The sequence below is a fragment of the Plectropomus leopardus genome, chromosome 8 (assembly GCF_026936395.1).
Source record: "Plectropomus leopardus strain MGB_pleo_1.0 chromosome 8, ASM2693639v1, whole genome shotgun sequence".
Lineage (NCBI taxonomy): Eukaryota > Metazoa > Chordata > Actinopteri > Perciformes > Serranidae > Plectropomus > Plectropomus leopardus.
In genome coordinates, this window is record NC_142183.1 from 1,243,700 (window position 1) to 1,263,158 (window position 19,459).

Genomic DNA, 19,459 nt, shown 5'->3' on the forward strand with positions numbered 1-19,459 from the left:
TCATGTCGACACATGTCAAACATAATTTCAGCATCTCACATGATGTGTTCAATTACTGTTGGAAATTTGAAAATTCAACAAAAATTCCTGTTTTTTAGGTTTCTGTCTATTATAATTTTTAAAAAAAATTAAATAAAAACATACCTTAAAAAAACGGCCCAAAATATTTTAAAGACAGAAAAATCAAATAAAAAACAAGATAAATTTGCCAAAATTTGTTTTTCAAACCTGTTTTCCAAAAAAAACAATAATCCTATTTTTTCTTCAAAAAATTTAAAAAGAAGAAAAAAATCATTAAATATTTAAAAATAAAATGTGTTTGGACGACATGTTTTAAAAAAAATACAGCCATTTAAAGTTGACGTTATGCTCTTCCTCTGAAGTTTAACATTACATTAATATAATTTAATCTATTACACAAATCTCATTTCCAGAATTTTTGAAAAATTTTAATGGTTTTTACTGGTTTGAAGGCTTTTCCAGGTTTTCCATGACTGTGGGAACCCTGTAAAAAAAAATTTTCTTTTGTTGGTTTTGTGACACAAAGTAAAGGGCAGAGATATATGGTTTACTAAAATAACAAGAGATGGTGAGACACAGGTGAGGGGGCGTGGCCTTGTGAGCACATAGAAGTGAAATGTTTGGGGAGGGGTTTTTGGATTTTTGTTGAGGAGGAAGCAGAGCAGAGTGTGTGTGTGTGTGTGTGTGTGTGTGTGTGTGTGTGTGTGTGTGTGTGTGTGTGTGTGTGTGTGTGTGTGTGTAGGACCATAAACTCTGAGCTGGAACTGTACGCTGGACTGTTTCTGTAACTGGTTTCCTGGTGAGTTTGATTCCTTTGTAAAAAATATTTCTCCTTTGTTGCCTTGTGTTTTCTGGTTTCGTGTTTTGCATTTTGGAAGGGTGGACTTTGGACTTTGTTCTTTTTGTCTTTGAATTGCTTTAGTCGAGGAAAAGTGATTTCAGTTGAACATTAAGGAGGATTATTTAGGTGGGAACGGACTTATTTTTGTAAAAAGCAAATCCTTTTGAATTTGGTGCCACATGAGCAGAGGAAACAGAAAAGGATGCTTTTGCTCAAGAGGTAGACAACCTACAACTACCAGAATGCATTGCACCTGACGTAATGTGGGATGGTCCGTTTGTAACAATCGATCTCGTATTGCAGTCAAATATGTTTCTGAAAACACCTGAGAGAGAAATACTGGACTCAGAAACAGAATCTGTTTATATGTGATCAGCGCTGCTCAGGTTTACTGTTCGATCATATTTCGGTCCGAGTTTGGGAGACAGAGAAAGGGGTGAGGGTGTGTCTCGATCTGCTGCGTTGAGTGCGTGTTGGCGGCAGCATGGCGGGAAATACTGATGCGTTTATTTGGGGTTGTGTTTACTATGTTTATGACACGTGTCCATTTGAATGCCCCCCTCATGTGGTCTTTATGACCTCGTGGTCGGACATTTTCTGGAAGCTCTGAGTTCATGAGTTTGACGGACATGAAATCTCATTTCTTCTGTGGATGGCGAGTTGATTCTTGGGAAAATATTGATATTTCCAAGCTTTTCCATTTCCTTCATTATGTCACTCGCTCGTCAGTTTGCTAGATTGTGAGCCTCAATGGCGTCTGAACGCCAACAGCAGCGTCCATGTTGCTGTTACCAGGCAGCCGTGCTCTCATGATTTAACCGCTTCAACACCAAACATGTCGTGTACGGTTTCTCACGGCAGCCCCGTCGTTTCTCAGACTTCCTCTCCTTTAACCAAGTTAAGGTTTCTCAGTAGCTCTTGAATTCGAAGCATCACTAAACTTTAAAATGAGGCTGATTGTTCTGGTATTTCTTGTTGAAATGTGACTTTAAATGGAGATAAAGTGTCCGTATGGAGCCGTGAGACGCTGCAGAGCTGCAGATACACAAACGACTCACTCAGAGATCTTTCAAACAGATGCACCCAGAGTTCACTCTCACCACCATCTTTCATTTCTTCTGTCAGTGTTTGTCTCTTCTGCTGCTCATCAGGCCGGCGCTGTGTGTGTGTGTTTGCGTGTGTGTGTGTGTGTGTGTGTGTGTGTGTGTGTGTGTGTGTTTGGATGCAAACATGTGAAATTAAAGGGATTCAGGGAGCGCTGTGAGAAATGAAATGACACGAGGAATCTGGGAGAGAAAGAGAGAAACGAGCTGATGCACGAGAAAAGAATAAAAAGGTGGAGATGATTGTGGACGGATTCTGAGGAGACGTTTGAGACGCCAGGCTCTCATTTAGGACAAATTTACCAGAGTCATCCCGGGAGGTTGTCATGGTGAAGCCTTTGTAGTCCGTCTGTGTGTCTCGTTTTCTGAAATCGTCCTTTGTGTCAGCGAAAAACGTCTGCCGTCCTTCCAGGTCGGCGTTCTTTGTGTCTCATGCAGTTTAAGTTTTTTCTTTTAAGCACCAACTTTTTTTGTTAGTTTTTGGATTTTCTCAGCGTGGCGTCGGCTCTGCTCTCGTTTCTGCACAGCGGTCTGTGAACGCAGCACAGCAGGACGGCTCTGGGATATTTTTGGGGATGTGTTCGGGCGGCGGACGCCCCGAGAGGATGTGACGTGTTTGTTCCTGAGGCCTCAAAGACAACAGGTCATCATAAGAGGACATGTGCGTCCTCCACTGTCCCCTGTCAGAGCCTGCTGTCCTGCAACATGTGTGTCAGCACAAGAACGCCATTTCCCTTTTAAAGTCCTACTTTTTGTCCCGTCAACTTTTACGGTGAACGTTTAAATAAAAATCTCTCAGAAGTGACCCGTCGATGTCATCATCCACATTAACCCCTTAGGGCCCGCTTTAAGATCACACACACTCGCTCTGCACACAAAATGCACTTCTCAAAATCAGGCTTTAAAAAATATTATACCATAACATTAATTTCTACTTTCATTGAGTAAAATTTTCAACCAACATCAGTCCTAATCATGAAAATCAAATATTCATTCATTTTCACATTTTTAACACTTTAAATGCCAGGTTTTGTTGTAATGCCACTATGTTTTGAGATGAAAAAACCCACAAAAATCTAAATTATATTCAATATACTATATGCTGAATAGATTATTATTATTGTTGATTATCAAAGCCTGGGATATTTCTATGATGAGCAGCAACACAGATTTTTATGCATTAATATTTTTTGTGTAGTGTCAAATACTCACACTCTGCACACAAAACGTGCTTTCCAAAATCAGACTATAAAAATATTAAGCAATCATATTATTTTCTCCTTTTATTTAGTTTATCTTTTCACCAACATCAGTCCTAATCATAATATTTAATAATTTTCAGAATTTTACCCCATTAAATGCCAGTTTTTTTCATGATGCCACTATGTTTTTAGATGGAAAAAATATTTTCAATATACTACAAACAAATTAGATTTTTTTTTCCTGCTGACAGTCTGGGATCTGTCAATGATCAGCAGCTTGATTGATTGTAACAGGTCACCTTTCTCCTTTTTCTCAAAATGATGTCAACAGATTCAGGAAAAAAAACACTAATTCAAAGGAAGTTTTGAGTGTTTATGAACCAAAGTGACAGAGTAACACTGACATGTTTGATTGGATCGTGCTGTTGATGGACATTAATGTCCCACAGAGCACAAACGAGAGGAAGACTCACAGCAGCAGCGCTGTATTACTGCTGCGGACCAAACAAACAAACAAACAAACAAACAAACAAACAAACAAACAACTCTAAAGTCACACTTTGGCTGATGTTCTTTGGCGCATCATTTCCCCAAAGGTTTTTTTTGTAAACTCTTGACTAAAACAGAAATTATTCTGTACACAGTCTATAAACGCATCATGTGTTATTATCCAGATTATTGAAAACAAATTTCCATGACTTTTCCAAAAATGTCAGGGTATATTCAGATCAAAACTTTTCAGGGCCTTAAAATTGCTATTTGCAAATTTCAGGACTTTGCCAGGTTTACGGTCGTGCAAACCCTGGTTATTTATTCTCCTGCTGTGCGATGTTTGGGTCTTCCTCAGTCATCAGAAATGTGCTCTCACGTGAACGTTGGCGTTCCTCAGCTGATTGGTCGGTCAGCGGTTAATTGAGGTAACCACGCCTCCTCCAGCGGAGGAGAATCTCCCGCCCAGATGCTGCTGAGCTGATGTCTGTCTCTGCTGCTCTGAAATTTACCGCGCTCACCGTCCTGTACTGCAAAAACTCCTGCGAGCTGAGAGAATTGAGGTATCCATTCCACCGACAGTTTTACAGCAGCTAAGTTCACTTAGCACTAAATCCTCCTGACTGAAGACTAACCTTGTTTTCAGACCCAAAGCAGGGAGGAGAGAGGCAGCAGGCTCGCTCAAATTTAGTGTTTAATTTGGTTAATATCGTCGGCTCGCTCTGTAAATTTACTGCAGCCCTCAATTTGAATTAGACTGCAGCGAAAAGTCAGCGAGGCCGCGTCCACATGAATGAGGAGTGGACACTAATGCAAATGCACGAGTGCCGGTCGATACTGCTGTGTTTGCTGTTCTGCACGAGTCCCTGTTTACCCAGAGAGACTCTGCGTGTGTGTGTGTGTGTGTGCGTGTGCGTGTGCGTGTGCGTGTGCGTGTGCTAATGGCTCACCCCGAAATATAAAAGAAAATGTAGAAACATATTCGACACATTCCACTCGCAGCTCGTTTACAAAAGCAAATGACTCCCAGACACGCAGCTCATTTGAAGGGAACATGAATACCAGAGCGGCTGAGTGTTCGGTCAATAAAGAAACTTTCAGTCGATGTTTCAGAGCTCTGCGGCGCCGCACATTCCTCCTGTGGAAGGCGTGCGGTCGGGTCAGTGTGGGATGTAACAGGTGACTGCTGTAATTCTCCGTGCGGCTGAACCTTGAAGCTTTTATCCATCTGAATATGAATGTGAGTGAAGAAGCTTCAGGGCCGCAGCTGCAGCGTTTTAGAGACGAGTGAAGACGGAGCAGACTCCTCATGTTATGTCATCTCAATGGATCAGAGAGAGTGAACAAAGCCACACGATGACCATGAAATTTATCTCATCTGCAGCGGTCGATGATCAGTTTCAGGTCTTAAATTAAACTCTTCTATTTCTAAGTATTTCCATTAAAGCTTCAGTGTGTAGAGTTTAAGGTGTATTTGTATTCCTTTTAAGTACAAAAATAGACACGCCTGTTTCAAATGTTAAAAACATATGTCCTCATACTTCCATGTGTCCTTTATGTTGCCATGGATACAGCCGGTAGATGGCACTAGAGGGCGGAGTTTCAGATGATAACGAACAACAACAGTGGAGAGAATCGCAATGATGTAAACGGAGGCAACATCGGTGGAGATCAGTAAAAAATAATAATAATAATAATAATAATAATAATAATAATAATAATAATGTTGATGGGGAACTTTTAAATTTTTTTTTTACCTTTCATCACCATTTAGTGTGTATACATCCATCTATATATATATATAAACCAAATACAAAGTCAACACAGCAATGATTTGAATATTGGATAAAAATAAAGCAACAACAATAATGAACGTAAACATACTATTAAGTTTTTTATTTAAGTTATTTTACAGGTTACATATACAGTCTGTAACCTGTTCTGGTTATTTTTTTCTGCCTCACATTGATGCAAAAGTATATTTTCAGTGATTATGTAAACATCACATTAGTCCAATGATGATTAGCTTTAAAGACTAATGATTTGGGGTTTTTTTCAAAGCCAACAAGCAGAATTTCAGTTTTTACTTTACTTTCTCTACTTTAAGAATTAGTGCTTATTCATTGATGTACTGCCAAAAGACAAAAGAGTTTATTGCTGCGTCACCGTGTTGTCAGCAGAGATGTACAGCTGAGTGTCGTCTGTGTAACGATGCAAACGTACGTTATGTTCTGTAATAATGGACAGAGAGAAGAATAACGGACCAAAGAAGTTCCCTTGTTTTGGAGAGGAAGAGACCTCTGTGGATCATTCAGCTCCCAGTTAAAACCTCCTGAACAATCAGCACTGAGGGATTCTAACCAGGAGAGGATTAGCTGGTTGTAATCTCCAATTCTCACCACTATACGCCTCTAATTCTCCCGAAATCAGTCACACTGGAGCTTTAAAATGATGTTTTTAGCATCTTTATGCGACATTATGTGCGTTTATATGGACCCTAATATTCAAAATAAAAGCTCATTAAAAAATTAAATATGCCTCATGTGACCGCCTAAGTGGTTAGAGACTGATCTCTTCCAAATTGGAAAGAATTTGACATTAACTGCGGAGATTAATGAACATTTTTGAGAGTTTTAAAGAGAGAGAGAGCTGTTTAGTCCCGCTGATGCTGACAGACTCTGGCAGAGATTAGCTTGTGTTTTTTACTCTCAGAAACTAATCAAAGATGTGATCAGGATCCCAGAAAGAGAAAGAAACAACACTAATCTCCCTCTGATTAGAAATGAATGGGGACTGCGTGTCACAAACACCTGAAATCCTGAAAAATAAAACCCTGATGAATCACCTCTCTGATTAAAGGAAGACATCATCAATCACCCGCACTCCCTCTAATACTCAGTCTGAAACCAATAAGCAGTCGACTGGGCGGATTTCTCTTCGATACAGAATCACTTTATTACAAACGTCCGTCCTCCGTCCACAGAGACTCCCTCTGCACTTCAGAGATTAAAAGACGAGTTTCTCAGCGAGCGAACGCGCCGCTCAGGCCGCTTCCTCCGCTCTCACATCAGGATTTATCCTCGAACACTGAGCCGCCTGATTTCTTCTTCTTCATCACGGTGTCTCATTATTTCTGTCCCATATCAGAGACATCTGATCCCAACTGTAAACCTGTCTGTCTGTCTCTGTCTGTCTCTGTCTGTCTCTGTCTCTGTCTGTCTCTGTCTGTCTGTCTCTGTCTGTCTCTGTCTGTCTGTCTGTCTTTGTCTCTGTCTGTCTGTCTGTGTCTCTGTTTGTCTGTGTCTCTGTTTGTCTGTCTGTGTCTCTGTCTGTCTGTCTGTGTCTCTGTCTGTCTCTGTCTCTGTCTGTCTGTCTGTCTGTCTTTGTCTCTGTCTGTGTCTCTGTCTGTCTGTGTCTCTGTTTGTCTGTCTGTGTCTCTGTCTGTCTGTCTGTGTCTCTGTCTGTCTGTGTCTCTGTGTGTCTGTCTGTCTTTGTCTTTGTCTTTGTCTCTGTCTCTGTCTGTCTGTCTTTGTCTTTGTCTTTGTCTTTGTCTTTGTCTCTGTCTTGTCTCTCTGTCTCTGTCTGTCTGTCTTTGCACATGTGTGAAATGCGGCCGTGACGCTGCTGTTCTCACGGGATCCGTACATTACCAGTCTTCGTGGTGACTGAAGGTGCAGAGTTTTCAGTAGATTATATTCTGGAACCCAGTTTCTAAATTTTCGCATTTTCAGGCCCCAAAACGCTGTTGTCATGTGAACAAAAGGCCAAACTGCGACAAAAGTTTAACGACTAATGCAAAACCGTTGCCATGTAAACGGCGCCTTGACTGGAGAATCTGCAGATTAATTTTATTCAGGATATCTTATGATACACTAAAGTTCAGTTTAATACCTGATTTTTAGAAAAATCTCTGTTTTTGTTATCTTTACACTAATTATACTAATACTAATACTACTGCTACTACTAATATTATTAATAATAATAAGAAGAAGGAGAAGAAATATTATCTGTAGGCACCTTTTAAAACACTCAAGGTCAACTTACATTGCAGAGTTATAAAAAAACAACAATATAACAACAGATTAGTTAAATTAAGAAGACATATTTACAGTGTGTAAAATCATACGTACAAAAGTTTAGTGTGACTGGAAAAATGGCAAATAGTGATCAAACTGAATATGCAAGTTAAAAAAAATCTTGACCATGTTAAAGGAAGGGAAAATTCAAGTGGGTGCATCCGGAGGTGATCAGTGCTGGCGGCGATGTTGCAGGTCACCTGACTCTCGCATTTTCAAACTTCCTGTTCATTAATGTGCAGCTCTGCAGATCGTCTCTGAGCGGAGCTGCTCTGTGCACGAGGGCGGCGTCATGTTGAACAGGAAATGTCAACACAAATGTGGTGGGTGCAACATTTATCATTTCATTGTTCATTTGTTCATTGCTCATAAAAGTCGCTGACATTTACATTAACCGTGTTTCGTGTTACGTTTCCAAACATTTCACAACAAAAGGAAAAAGCAATAAATGAGAAAAACTGTAAAATGCACAGTGATGCTGCAGCTCAGGATGAGACAGCTGCTGGTTGTCATGGTAATGTTAAAGAACATAAGAGAAAGAGATTTCACATATTTGTGTATTTAATATATTCTTTGTTTATTTTAGTTAACGCCTTGAACTCTGCAGCAGAACAGAAATAATCCTTCAGCGTTACATTAACAGTATTTGCTTATTGTGATGTCATTTCTTTGAGTATCTTTAAATGCGTCATATCCCTAAAATCTCTATAACCTGAGCTCAAAGATTGGAGAAGTCAATTAACCATAACAATTGATAAAAGTACTAAAATTGTCATTTTAAACACACACACACACACACACACATACATATATTCCTTTAAAGACATGCACCCAAATATACTTGTGCAATGTAAATCCTGTACTTATCACCTGTATGTACTTGAATGTGTATGTGAGCCAACTATTAGTTTGTGTGTTGTTTCTTTTTTTATTATACCTGTTAAAAACTCAATAAATAAATAAATAAATAAATTTATCACTTAATTATACGTAATATGTAAATTTGAATAACACTGAGATTGCCATCCATATAAAGTACCTTCATCAGTAACTGGGGGCCACTTCCTGACATCATCAGTCTAACTCTCCATGTTGCTGTCGCCATAGCATCGTAATGTTATTTAATACTGTATCTATGGCTCTCTAACACGTCTAAAATTATTAGAAAACAATATTCAGACTACATGTCACTCTGGTTCTCTACCAGAGCTGCGTTCAGGTGTATTTCTTAAGTGTAACAAAAGTTAAAAGAAGGATTATTTATAAAGTACTTCTTCCTCTTCTTCTTCTTCTTGTGTGTTTGGGGTTGAAGGTTCAGGGCGACTCGCTCCATCAGCAGAGAATAAAAACATACCATGTGATGTTGTAACAGGCGATGAAATGCAGTGAGAGGATTGTGGATCTTAGATAAATATCGATGCAGGTGTCGAGCTCTTGTTCTGAGCCTGTCAAGGACAAACTGTTCTCTGCTCCTCTGTTGACTTTAACTCTGGATTCGCTGGTAGATCCATCTCCTCTCAGCCGATACGTTACAATCAGGATCTCTCCAGCTGCCGTGTTGTTAACCTGCAGCGGCAGCAGAGTCGGGAACGTCTCCACCTCGCTGCTGACAGCTGACGCAGTTTCACTTGCTGCAGTTTTGCATAAGCAAACATCACCTACGACTCCCACACAGCAACGTTTGCCACCTCACTTTAACTCATTACATCCAGGGGAACAAAACAACAGATGTTCACAACTGGAAAAAAATATGTATATTTATTCTAATATACAGTCTGAATCACATACGTAGAATATGATCTTTGGCTGGAAAACATCAAGAGGCAGCAGTGCAAGATGATTATTATACATTAATGTTGCACCAAACAGTGTCGGATTCTTCCAACAGTCCTCTTGTAAATGTTTTCAGGGGATTTTCTTATACTTTTTACTAATTTCTTACTTATTTTGGGGTCAATTTTTCTTATATTGCTTGTTGCCTTCTTCCAATGTTGAAGAAACAAATCAAGCCAATTTTGCCACTTTTCAAAGGGTTGCGTGGCAGTTTACTGCTCAAGATGTAATTATTCGGGAAAAAAGAAAAATCCAGAATGTTAAGGCTAGGTAAGTCACATGACCATCCACAATTCCTCTGTGAAATTGTGGACTACATCTCCCAGAAATCCCTCATACACGGCCGCTCCCATGTATAAGGGGCTCGCCTTTCCATCACGGCTCCATAACACGCCTACGTGGTCTTGGATTGGAAATAATGACGGCTAGTGCGGTGGCTGCAATAGAAATAACGCTGCTGATGTTTTGAACATCCGTCGCCATGGTTAGGCCTTTTTCACACAGCACGCATCAGCAGTGCGTGAGCAGCGTTGAACGTGTTGTTTTTTATTTCAGTGCCCATGTTATCAGGTTAAAGCATGCACACTGTCCGCCTGAGCAGCGCTTGTCAGCTGCGTCCCAGCTGCAGCACATCTAGAGAAACGGTGGCTCGATGATTTTTTACGCGTGCTGCATGTGAAAATGTTGTTTTGTTGATGATATTGACTCTATACCACTTTTTAACGTAGTTTCAAAGTTTAAGCGCAGCGGCGACGATGCAGTTAGAACACTACAAGCATGAAACGCTGCAGTTTGGCGAGGCTGCAGTCACGCACGGCTGTGTGAAACACGCCCTACTGGGATGTTATCACCAGAGGAGAAGTCGCACAACACAGTCAGTGGAAACACAGTCAGCTCCACATTGAGTTTTATACACATTTCCAAAATATCACTTGAGTTTTGTGCAAATCTGTGATGGAAATCTGCCTTGTGACATCAGCACCTCAACTCATCTGGAAGTTTCCAAACTCACAAAGAGACTCCACCTCAGAAAGTTTTACTTATATATTTTTGACTTTGTGTATTTTTGGCTTCGGGGTCATCAATATTTTCATCAGAGGGGCCCGCCCCCCCTCCGGGCTCCTGCCACAGTAATATCCAGTATAATGAGTCTTTGCCAAGCAAACACAGCCGCTACAATATTGAGAGCTTCTCCTTTTCTGTCCACACACATTATTTCCCCGAGGAAAATGGAAATTAAAAAAAGAAAAGAAATTCATCCATCAACATTGACCCACATCAGAAACAAAAACAGCCGCCGCAGCTGCTCCCCACCCCGCCGAACCCCCCGACCCCGAGTCTCATAACCCTCCATTAAGTTCTCGCAATCAGCCTTAGAGCCATGACACACTTCGTACGCAGGCGGAGGAAGTTGGAGGAATAATTCTCCATGAGGATTGGTGGTGACATCACATCTCTCCGCGGGGATGAATCACGGGAACCCCGGGCAACACGTCGTGTGGGATCTTGTCGTTGTCGTCTTGTGTCGACGTTGCCGGGAGCCTTTTCAAACATCTCGCTAATTAAGCGGCAATGTGACCTCGGGCCCCCAGGCAGCGACCTAAAACAGAGAAGAAGCAGAAGAAGAAGAGGGAGGGGGAGGAAATAGAGAGCTCACGTTCCTTCCACTTTCTTCTTTTGACAGAGAGAAAAATATTTCTCGCAATTTTAAACATTCATTCCAAAATTCTTCCTGCTGCCAAAGTGAAGAGGATTTTTTTTTATTAGTAAAAAATGTCATAATGATGTCAGAGCTTTAGAGGAGGAATGTGAGAGATGGTTGCCTCGTCTTCTCCTCATTCACTCTGTTTGATATTCTCTTTACCTCCAGAAACATGTACACTTAAAGTGAAGCTTCGCAGTTAAAAATTAGTACTTTTACTCAGCTGGAGGACTGACAGTCAGCCACAGTTCAGCATTTATATTCTTTTAGACTATTTGGATCTACAGCATGTTCTCATTCTAACTCGTTACGTGTTGCCTCTCTGTCAGTGGACTTCTGCGTCTGCATATTACGCTCTAGGTATCCTTCTGCGTCTGCTGTTGACGCTCCCCCTACTGTGATGTCAACACAAGCACATGTTGTGATGACGCTGTACGTGGTTATGTTTAGGCAACAACAGCACATGGCAACAAACGCCGGGACGTCAACAAACACACGTTTGGTGGTGATTAGAGGAAGGAGGCACGTGGTGAGGTGGAGAAAAAAAACACCAGACTCCTGCATGAAAGCCTGGGTTTGTTGGACCGTCACCCCTCCCGTCGGCTCCATAGGGACCCTCGTGCTGCTTATATTTCATCGTTACAGCATTTCAACCTGATGCCATCCTGCTATAGATCATGCAGCTACGAAAGGTGCCGTCCAGCAGCGTATCAGAACACCGTGAACGGTTCTGTCTGCGTCCAGTGTATATAGTATACAGCTGCAAAACGTGGCTTTTGGAGTCGGGATCTAACATTGAAATCACTGAAAAGGCGGCTGTATTTGACGACTTTGGAATGAGAACGGGCTGGAACTACTATGAAAACATGTCTATGGGGAACTGTAGTTTTCAGTCTTTTCACGTGTTATACAAGTATTTTCTAACATGTATAACGTGTTTTGAAAGAAATCATAGAATTAACTTTAACAAGCCCATTTCAGCCACACCGTAATTCCTGCTTCGCACAATAAACAAAACCCAAATTATGTTCGTTTTAATACATTTCAAAATGAAAAAAGAGGAAATTTTATTTTGAATTTCAGAGACAGAATTGTTTCTTTTGTTTTTGCATTTGTTTAAAACTACAATATTTCTTTTAATATTATAAAAGGAGCAGTTTGTGTGATATGCTGCTGAGAAAATGGGTCACTTGGGTATAGGTCCATCATTGTGCAAAGTGAAATAGACAATAGACTTTATGATGTTAGTTTAAATAAATACATTTAAAAAAATAAATAAAAATCAAGGAAATTTCAACTTTTTTGCTGCATCGAAAATGAACTGAACCATAACACCACTGTACCAAATCAAAACGGCCCACGCTTTTGTGCGCAGTTTAATTTGACTGTAGAATTTATATTTTGTAAACACTTATTTTGTCCTTCCACTGTATTTTAGAGGGAAAGACTTATTTTTTACTGATTTCACTTTCATCACTATACAGAGTTAAATAAAAAGAGAATAAAAAGCAAGTATTTCTGACATTAAAATGTAATCAACCATGTCATCTTAATATAGAAACCTGTGATTTGACAGTAAAAGGTTTTGAGTGTGAGACAGAGAGACTAACGGCGGCTGAGCTGCATGTCAGCTGCAGTGAAAGTGAAACACCATCGTCCAACAACACTGTAATTTGACTCAGTGTGCTCGTGACTCACATGCATGTTTCCACACTTTGCACATACAGCTGTCACACAGGATGAATACACAGGATGAACACACAGCGGGACCTCGTGCCACGAGAAACGCTCGCTCACACTCCGCCGAAATAAGAGCATTATGATGTTTGAGTTGGAGCTAAACACGCGTGCAACATGCAAGGAGGCCGGCGAGCTGCGAGCAACAAAACACATCAACACGCACTCGGCGTGATGTCTGAAACGCTGCAGCGGAAACAGGCTGGAGGCTCGATTAGAGATGAAATATCTGAGGGAGTCAGCAGAGATCTGTCAGGAGAACACTATGATTCAACTCGTCCTGTTAGGAGACATAAACGACCACTTTTTGTGCACTGGTTACTGTCTGGAGCTCTGAAATGCATTTTGATTTACAGTCATGCAACCTGACCACAACAATAAATGTCGGAATTTCTGCAAAAGTCAAAAAACCCTGTTTTGGTGTCACAATCAGATCTGTAAACACAGTTCCCAAAATTCTTTGCGTAACAAGAAAGTAGCGAAGTACGAAAGCCCAGGAAGTGCAACAATTTTCTTATGTTTTTATCGTATTTTGCTTTTAAAGATATCTAAAGCAGAGAAACCAAAAGCTGATTATATTAAGAAAAAATGCCTGTGATGCTTCATCTCATTCAGATTTGACTGATTTATGACTCGGCAGAGCAGCAGTGTTTTTTTAGGCTAATTGTCTCCATATGAACTTAATTGGCTCCACGAGCGGAGCGTCACAGCCTGAGCTGCAGCTGCAACGTCCCACTGTTTTTACAAAAAAAGATCCAGTCAGCAGGAGGAACTATAATCTATCTGCTCTTCAAAGACCTGCAGGCACCTGTTGGTCTCAAAATAACAAATGTGTTTTTATTTTATTTTACTTTATGTTGCTGATCAGTTTTATGTTCAGTTTAAATTAATCATATATTATTTCATATGACATATTTTCTACAACTTTAATAATGAAAATAAAATAGTAATAATAAGAATAATACAATTAAATTTAAAAAGTAAGGAAAAATAAGGATATATTATTTTTATATTATGACATATATTTTAGTCCATTTGCAAATCTCAAGAATAAACGGCATAACAATAATAATAATAACTATAAAATTAAATCAAAATAAGGATAAATCATTCATCATAACAGCAATAATAGTGATATAATTTTTTTTAAAGGATATATTATTTTTATATCGTTACATAAATTTTGTACAACTTTCCTACGTCACGTGAACCAATCAGCTGAAGGAATGCGTGTGGCGTCGGTTAGTTTGGGGTTGTTTTGGTGTTTGCTGTCTGTTTGTTGGATGCTGCGGTGTTTTTACTTTAAGTTCTGCGTGTACATACAAATATTTGACTACTTTTACTTTCGTGAGGTTGTGAATGGAGGACTTTTACTTGTAGTGGAGTATTCTAACAGTAAAGTTTTAGAACTTTTAGCAAAGTAAAGGATTTTCTTCTATCAATAGACGGTGATACTGGATATTAAAAGGATTACAGAGTGCAGAATAGACTGGTGTTATATTACCAACAACCCATGTTTTTATTGTGAAGGGGAAACAGCTGAATGTGTGTTTGCAGATACTTTTTTAATGCTGCTTCTTTTTTCTGCCCTCTTCATTTTTAAAAAGAAATCCCAATTTCTCAGATGATAAAATGGAAAAAAGTTAAGTTAATTATTTTAGCAAAATATTATCAAATTCTTTGGCTTAAAAAGCCTACCCTACTTTTATTTTTTAAAGATGCCGATTATAAAACGACTGTTTAGAATTTAAAAAAATTATAAATTTGCAAAAACTATTTAAATATTACGACATTTCAGCTTTACTCCATCTGTTCAGCAGAGCCTGGAGGTTTTTTATTAATCATGTTTTTTTTCTTTCCCCATTTTATTCATTTCTTGTGCAATTGAATTTATTTTTAAAAATATGACATCTTTTTTGTGAAGCTGCAATATCTCAAGACATAAAATAAAATAAAATAAAAACATACTGCTACTACTGCTACTACTACTACTACTACTAATAATAATAATAATAAACAGATATAATAAAATGAAATGTCAAAAATGATATTTTTTGTATTATGACATAGTTTGACATAAAACATAGAAAAAAATAAAAAACCCAACCAAAACAATAATAATATTAACATTAATAATGATAAAAATTAAGAAATAATGATATATAATTGTTACATTATGACATATATTTTAGTCCATGTGCAGTATCTCAAGTCATAAAATAAAATAAAAGACACAACAACAATAACAACACTAATTATAATAATAAAATTAAATAAAAACAAGGATAAATCATTTTAATTTTATTACATATATTTTCTACAGCTTTAATGATTAAAAAAAATAAAGTTAAAAAAAAAATAATATTCACAACAATAATAGTATTATTAAGTTAAAAAAGGATATATTATTATCATATTGTGATATATATAAATATTTTTATTTATTTATTTATTTATTTTACAATTTTAACAATGAAAATCCGGATACCCTATGTGTTCTTTCAATAAAGTAAAAAAAAAGGCACGTTCCTCCGTCACGTGGACCAATCAGCTGAAAGAATGCGTGTGACGTCTACACAAATCAAAATGGCGCGTATCTGCTTACCTGCCGTTTACCTGTGTGTCAGTCGGTTTGGCAAAAAGCCAGTGAAAGTCCGTTAATCCGAGTTTTTCGTGTTTTTTTCTGGATTATCCTGCAGATTTATCCTCCACCTCTAACACCGGCTCCTCGGTCCTCCTCTCCCCGGAGCAGGCTGCAGCTCGCCGGCTGGACTCTGCAGGTAAGCCCGCTGCTTCCGGAGGATCGCTTGTTTGTTTGTTTGCTTGTTTGCTTGTTTGCTTGTTTGTTTGTTGACGCACGAGGCGTCTGTCGGTTAGTTGGGGTTTGTTTTGGTGTTTGCTGTCTGTTGGATGCTGAGGATCAGTTCAGTGCTGCTGCTTAAAAGTTTGGATCTGATCATTTATTGATTGTGGATCTGTGTTTTTCTCATTGAGCGCTGGCTGCAGATTCTGTGCGTGCTGTGAGCTTTGGATCATTTTGGCTCGTTTTAGATTATTTTAGATCATTTTGGGTCATTCTCTGCTGTCTGCTGGTTTCTTTGACGTCTGATTTTTAGTGACGGTGCAGAGTTTCATATCTGTTTTTGCACAAACTGGACATGCAGGAGGAGTGCTGAGGAGCTGCAGCACCTCCTAAAATGTTTTTATATTCTACACACTCAGCACATTTTATATATTTATAATTTTAAATATTTTACATGCTCGTATTAAAATTGTTCTTATTATTGCTTGATTTAAATTTCATATTTTATACATACTTTGTGCATTTTTATTTATTTTATCTTATTTACTTGTGAAATTGGATCCCCAAAACTTACCAAGGAAGTTAGTATTCTTCCTGGGGTCAACACATAAAAATACAAACATAATTTTTATAAACATATTAACATTACCTGAGACCAAAACCCACATACCCACCCAGCATACCCTAAATGAGCCCTGAGCCTCCCCAAACCCATCATTATCAGATCTGATGTATTTTAGTACAGGTGTGATATTACATAAAAGTCATAAAATAATAAAATAATAATAATAATAATGATAATGATATATTTACTTCAACAACAATAATATACTTAATAAATAGAATAACCATGATGAAATGTAATAAAAGACTGTTTCCTTCGCGAAAGAAATTGTAGAGAATTGCACAATAACATAACTACAATCAAAATTAAAGAAGATTTAATTTAAAGGATTTGCTTCAAACGGATGTTTATTGTGACGTTAGCAGGTTGTGTGTGTGGGAAGAGTTTCTCTGTGAACCTTGTGTGTTATAACGGAGCACATTAGTAAACTCTTCTATGAAACTGTGGCTGTTTGCCACATTTCATGTGTGTTTAAATAAAAAATTAGACTTTACTGCACTTTTTTAACTGCAGAGCGACAGATACAGACAGCATCGCACAGCAAAGGCTGTGCGTAGAGCGGACGCACAGCTGCTAATTCGCCCGTAAATTTCTGTATTTTTTAGGAATGATAACAATTAATCGACAATCGATTAATCGGTCATCAAGAATTTAATGGAACATGTGAAATGTAATCCATCAGTATGATGCTGTGAACTTCGACTGAGGAAAAAACACATTTGGTATTGTCTGAAAGGTTTTATGTTTTTTTCAGATAACATTTAATTGATTAATCAATCATTAATTTATACAAATAATCAATTCAGGAAAGTTTAAAATTTGCAACCCTGGCTTCTTTCCCTTTCTGCTTTGCCTCCCTCTCCACTTTGAGTGCAAATAATTCACAAAAACAGACAAAATGCCCAGAAAACAAAGTTAAAGATGACTTTGATTGATAGCATTATTATCATTTTATTTTTAAATTTTGATATTGCGATAATATGATGGCTGTTAAAACCAGGCTGGATTTTTTCTCCCGGCCGAATAGATTTTGCTCTAAACTTTTGGGCCGCGACAGAAGTATTAATGTAATAATGTTTAACATGCTGTGTGTGAACTGAAGACGATGGGACACAAAAATCTTGTCCTGGTCCTTCACAGTGTTGACTGGTGCCTAACTGACCAAAAACATGATCTTTGTCAAACTTGAACTCTTTTAATCAAACCACAATATAAATAGTGAAGTCTGAGTGATTATTAACCCGAAGGAGTCCCAAAACGAGCCGCTGTATCTCCGCGTGCTTCTGAAGACGGACTGAGGATTTCTGCAGCCTCAGACAAATAAAATGAAACGGCTGTAATAAAATGAAATGGCCGACTAATTACCAAATTGTCCTGTAAGATGTTTAATTCACTCCATGTGCTCTCCTCATTACTCCCAGCATGCTTTTTTATATCTAACTTGGTGAATTATAGATTTTTTTGGATCAAACCGGAGCTGCTGATTGTTGAAACAGTCGACTCAATAACTAGATTACTAACGAGGAACCGAGACAGTTTGGTTAAATTTTATTCTGTTTCTGTTCAGTTTATGACATTAGTTCTCTGAGCGACAGAAAGCTGAATTCAAAAGGTGTGCAGTTGTATTTCTCTGTTTAACCCTTTAAAAACTGAGCACATTTCTTTAAAAAAAACATTGAAGGAGGCCAATGAGAACTTACCAAGAAATGGCCAAAAAATCTGCAATAAAAGAGTAAAAAGAAAAAAAACAAGAGCAAAAATGAAAAATAAAAAACAAAAGGAGACGAGAAAATGACCTTAATTAAGTGCCAGAAAAATCCAAAACAAAACTCAAAAATAGATTCATTTTTTTCGATAACATTATCGTAAATATATAATAGGAAGAATTATAAACATACTTTTGTGGACATTTTCCTTTTTTTGGGATAATATCTAAAAATCCCCCACACTAATTTTCAAGTCTTTTCCTTGCCACCTTCAACTATTTTTGTTGCATTTTTCTGGACTTTTCTTTCTAAGTTGCTCATTGTAATATATTCAAAAGAAATCAAACCAGTTTTCTCAGGTTTCACAGGATTAAATTCTTGTGAAACGCGTCTGAACATAACAAAACTGATGATGATTCAGGTTCCAAAAAGGAAAATAGGAGTGAGAATATGACTTTTCTCCACGTTTTGTGGATTTCTGCCGTGTATCAGTCTGAAAAGATGAGAGTATGCATCGAACTCGCCGCCGGGGTTTATTCCGTGATTTTCTGTATAACCTGAAAAAAACCTGCAAAATTCATGAATATATGAAGGTATGAAATATTACACACTGTCCAGGCCTGTAACTCCCTCTCTACATGGGGCCGCATATATACCAAAGTGTTTTACTTATAATAATTATAATATTTCTAATTATATATTTATATTTAAAATCTGTCTCGTGCTGCGTTCATGTGATGTCTGAAGGTCGTTGTTCTGAGTTGTGTTTAAAGAAAAGGCTGATGGCTTTTTTCACTTTATTTATATACAATCAAGTGGAAAAAGCCATATTTTATGTATTCTTATTCTTATATTGAATCTAGGTGAGTCTACGTGGACAGCAGTTTACATAAATACCGTATTACACTTTACATTTGATCACAAATTATATTGAATATGTGAATTAATAGAAAAGTTTCTTTCCATTGACCAACACTGACTTTTGCCGCCATGTTTCTGCATTCATGATGTCAAGTCGGCGATTCATGTTGTAGTTGTTTTTCCAATACGAGAGGCCGTTTGTGTGAATTTTCCCAGTGAAAGTCATCATTACGATTATTGCGACGTGACGTGAATTAAATGTGGTTGAAAATGATCTTAAAAATCGTTAAATCTAAGTGTGTGATATTTGTGGCCGTCCTGCTCGCAGAGGTTTGAGTCTGAATCACGTTAGCTGCTGTTTCTTTTGATCATTTTTGAAATTATTTTCAGGTTTTACAGCATACATTTTTTTAAAATAATACCTCTTCCTCTTTGCCTGTCAAGTCCATTTTCCTGCTGT

At 38.1% G+C, this 19,459-nt stretch overlaps 1 long non-coding RNA gene across 2 annotated transcripts in view; it reads left to right on the top strand.

Annotated features, from left to right (window-relative positions):
• Window positions 1–15,563: 15,563 nt before the first annotated feature.
• LOC121938397 (uncharacterized) overlaps window positions 15,564–19,459 on the top strand; it is a 45,928-nt gene continuing 42,032 nt past the window's right edge. For both annotated transcript variants that reach the window (XR_015777160.1, XR_015777161.1), the window contains exon 1: window positions 15,564–15,784. This is a non-coding gene — a long non-coding RNA (uncharacterized LOC121938397). The remainder of the gene's footprint in view (window positions 15,785–19,459) is intronic.